Source organism: Adiantum capillus-veneris, chromosome 1, assembly GCF_014529385.1.
Source record: "Adiantum capillus-veneris isolate H3 chromosome 1, ASM1452938v2, whole genome shotgun sequence".
In the NCBI taxonomy this organism is placed as follows: domain Eukaryota; kingdom Viridiplantae; phylum Streptophyta; class Polypodiopsida; order Polypodiales; family Pteridaceae; genus Adiantum; species Adiantum capillus-veneris.
In genome coordinates this window covers 81,519,298-81,523,771 of record NC_140931.1, presented here as the reverse complement: position 1 = coordinate 81,523,771, position 4,474 = coordinate 81,519,298, and the positions used below count along the sequence as shown (strand labels likewise).

The 4,474-nt window shown below is 43.0% G+C and overlaps 1 pseudogene; it reads right to left on the bottom strand.

Annotated features, from left to right (window-relative positions):
- Positions 1-370: 370 nt before the first annotated feature.
- Positions 371-3,011, bottom strand: LOC147465055 (uncharacterized; annotated as a pseudogene).
- Positions 3,012-4,474: the final 1,463 nt, after the last annotated feature.

Below are 4,474 nucleotides of genomic sequence, written 5' to 3'. Positions count from 1 at the left end.
TTGGTAATTTTGAGATAAGTGAGTTATGCTGACTTCATGTCTTGTGATTGCTAGCTTGATGAAAAGCTTTATTGCTATTGTCAAGATTGTGTGAAGACGTCTAAAGCCTTTGTGTTCTCTTTCGGCAAACAACCATCAAATCAACTGAAGTTTTTGTCATAGAAATGGTAGGATTTCTTGTTGATGTGAACTGATATTCTATTCAACAGATGGTTGAGTCGTTCGACCAGGTCTATTGCATGGAGTCTATGTCTTTCTCCTAGCATTCTGCCTTTAAAACTGCACCCCACTTGGCATATATGTGCACAAAAGCATTACCAAGATCCGTATGTTTTTGTAGCATTCCATCCCTTGCAATTCTGTTGTGAATCTATTTTTCTTTGTCAAAAGCTATGGGTCTTTTATGTTCTCTATGATACTGGCAAATACTGTTTCCAGTCTTTCTCTTGGCCTTCTTCATGATGCTCTGGACATGGCTTATCCCAACGATGTGCGCTACTAGCAAATGCATTCTCTTTTACATGTCTAGGAGGATCAACTACAAATGGGATGGCTTTTGGATGTAAACTTTTGTTTTGTGGTTGTTCTCTTCCTGTTGGCCATGTATTCTGCATGCTGTGATGCATCATCTCATGCTGAGATTGATCATGATTATACAGTTTTGATGGGAACATGTGTTCTTCATTGCAAACTTCTTGCTTTTGCACATAAGGCTTGTAGCTTGAAGCAGTAGGTCAGCCATCAACCTGAAGGCCTTGTGGCTTCTTGCGCAAAGACATTGGGCGTTTCACCAAGTCAGGGTCCTATACAGGCTGTAAAGGTTTTTTATTGTCTTTATGATTGTCCTTTGTGGGTAGTTCGCTCCATTTTAAAGGTTCTTGTTGTCTGTTATAGGTTGCTTCCAACCCCAGAACCACTCCTCTTTGTCCTGCAATGTGACCTTACCAAAGGGATCCTCTTTATGCCATCTTGCACCCAGCAATTTGTTAACAACACTCTTTCTTGGTTTTGATATGCCATCTTGCCTGAACTCGATGCAAGGGTCTTCTGATCATCAAAGGCTGTTGAAGGTGTTCTTTGTTCTGCCATTTTTGCTTCTAAGAGATTGTCCTGGTGCAATGTACCTTGATTATGAAGTGCTGAATCAGTTTGCTTATTTGTGGCATAGTCATTGTCCTTCACAATTGCAGCTGAAAACACTCTTCTGTGAGCGTTTTTCTCGACTTGATTAGAGGCACCTTTACGTAAGCTTGAGGTTTCTACCTTCCCTTTTTCAATGTAATCCAGATCTTCCTCATGATCAAATGAGGACTCTGAATTTCTGTTACACAAGGAATGGCTTTTGGTGCCTACATTGATCCTATCACATTTGTCATCATTATAATTTATGCTTCGGGGTGCTCTTGCTACTCCTTTTTTGTCATAGCCTCTAGTACATGTAGATGGTGCCCACTTATTATTGTGATACTCATCATGAGGTCCACTTGACCTGTGGCTCTTACTATTTTCTTAAGACAATTGATTTAAGTAAGTTGGCTCCCCTTCTCTTGTTATTGCATCAAAGTATGGGTCATATTCATCGGGGAATAATTTATGAGTTTTGGTATTTGATGAGAATTCATGCCTTCTGGATGTGCCTTCAATATACTTGCTTCTATGCGATCTTTCATAAGTGAAGTCCTACTCTTCGTCAAAAACTAGCCCCTTGGAAACATTTGGATTACATGATCGTGAACTTTCTCTATCAATTTGTGCATGTGCTCTGCCTAAAGCTAGTCTTTCTGCATTGATCTTTCCATCACTGCTTGCAATTGCAGCAAATAGTTTAAAGCTTGAATGGGAATATTCATCATGTCTTGTCTTTGATGGAATGTTAGACAAGTAGCCAGTGCCTTTTTTCTTGAAACCCCATTTTCATCATTAGCAACATCTCGCCCGACGTGTCTTGAATGACACGAATTTTCATTTATATTATCCATAGTGACATTGTCATCATCCTTTGAAGAAGAGAGTGATCTAGAGTACTATTGTGCATAGTTGAGGCAAGCCGGGCAGCTTCGTGAGCAATTGCCTTGGATGTGGAACTAAACCCATGCTCATCGAAGACATCAGCAATGTGAGGAGATGATGCAGCGGACTCTTGAACAACTTTTTCTACCAAAGGATGTTGGACACTCACATTCTCATTTTCCATATTGCCTCTTTAAGAGTTGCTCCCAGGGTAGCCTGACTCTCTACTTGTAGGCGCTCTCAAGTTTGTGTTGCTAGACTTGCCTACTTTTGATGAGTTCCTTGACACACTTGAGGTTGTTAATGTGCCTTCTTTCTGAGAGAGGGCTGCATCATCATCTTCAACATAGACAAAAATGTCACTGCCACTGTCACTTATCTCATCTGGATGTTGCATGAGGTTTTGAGCTCTGTCGTGATTGTTTTCTTCCTGGTAATCTGGCACTTTATGATGAGCTGACGATGCTTCCTTAGTTTTACCAGGCTCATGTAGTTGCTTGCAAAGCGGGCTGTATCTTGATGCTTTGTATATATGTTCCTTGTTGCCTTCTGAGATGACTTCATCATTGTCCCTTGTATCATGCATCAGGACTAAACCTGGTTTGTAAGGCTCATTAGCTCCTTCCATATTGGCCCTTGTAGCCTTCTCTCCAAGAAGCTGGCCAAATCTAGGGCCGTAGAACTGAGGACTATGTCTGTTGTTGGAGATTCTTAAATGGCTTCTTGCAGGCTCTTCTCTTAGAAAAGAGATTTCTTGCTCTAGGTCATAGCCAGGTGAAGCAGACTCATATTTGGGGAATGAACCTTGCTTTGAAGTGCGTCTAGATGCATCGAGTTTGGGGAGATGCCCTCAAGCTGCATAAGCTCAAAACACTAAAGTGCTTGCTCATCTTGACCATGTAGGGCATATCCTGTGATCAATACATTCCAAGAAACAACATCCCGAGACCTGAGTTCCTAAAGAAAAGTTCTTGCTTTTGCAAAGGCACCACATTTGGCATACATGTCCACCAGAGCATTGTTGAGTACATACATATGCAATAGCTCCTATTATTCCACATGCTTTGAGGACACTAAGTTAAGTCGCATTATCTGGCATGATGCCCTCATGCTTCATTCGGCTAAAAGACTTAAGTGCTAGCTAGCCTTGGCCATGGGCCGCAAGGTCGATGATCAGTGCATTTCAAGAGATGACATCCCGACGGGGAATCTCTTCAAGTACGATCTCTGCCTTTGAGAGAGCTCCACCCCCAAAATCTTTTTGTCTCCCTTATCAAGGGCACCCAAAAGCCCACATGCTTTCAAAATGCAAGTGAAAGTTAATGCATCTGGAGGAATGTCCTCATGATGCGTGCAGTCGAGACAAAGCAATGCTTGCTCACGTTGACTATCTTCTACATAACCAGCAACAAGTGTTTTCCAACTTACAATGTCTTGACTCAAGGGAGCGCTTCTAGCATACATTCTACCTTTAAAACCACACCCTACTTGGTATACACGTCTACAAGAGCATTACCAAGGTCGGTATGTTTTTGCACCATTTCTTTCCTTGCAAATATGTTGTGAATCTGTTTTCCTTTGTCAAAAGCTCCACTATAACCGCATGCTTTCATGGCACAAGGATAGGTCATCGAGTTTGGGGAGATGCTCTCAAGATGCATAAGCTCAAAACACTGGACTGCTTGCTCATCTTGACCATGTAGTGAATATCCTGTGATCCATGCATTCCAAGAAACATCCCGAGATCTGAGTTTCTCAAGAACAGTTCTTGCTTTTGCAAAGGCACCACATTTGGCATATATGTCCACTAGAGCATTGCTGAGTACATACTGACGGGAGCAAAGTGAACCCCGAACCCCCGACGGCCTCTAAAACACTGTGGACCGAATGGCGCGCCTCGAGCCTGTCATGGTAAAGCAAACAAGGGGCACCACCTAGCTTGAGCGGCTAGGACGCAAACAACACACCACCATAACAAAGTTTTCATCCAACAGAGATGTATTCTTGGGAGTAATGATGAAGAGGAAGGGGAATGAGATCGAGAGAGAGAGAGAGACAGAGAGTATAGCAGCTTAGTACTTAGGCACCACAGAAGGATGGCGAATCCGCACACCCTTCACACATACACAAGCTCACACCAAACACAAGACTAGGTGGCGATTCCGCACACCTCACATGGGCAAAACATTGCAAGAAACATACTCACAAAACCTCAAGCTTTATTTAGAGAATAAGGCGATGAAATGGGGAGCATAGGGTAGAGGAAAGAGAAGGGAGAGAGTGGTAGAGCACATGGCAGATAGGTGGGAGCTGATGGCGAAGACTCGCACGAGGGTTATGGCCATCATCTTTCATTTAGCTGCCCTTCGTCTTCCATAGCCCAAGGGTGTAGAGGTCATGCTCAAGACGAGCATGGTGGTTGCGGTGATGGTGATGGTGATGGTGTGGGTGTGTGTGTGTGTGC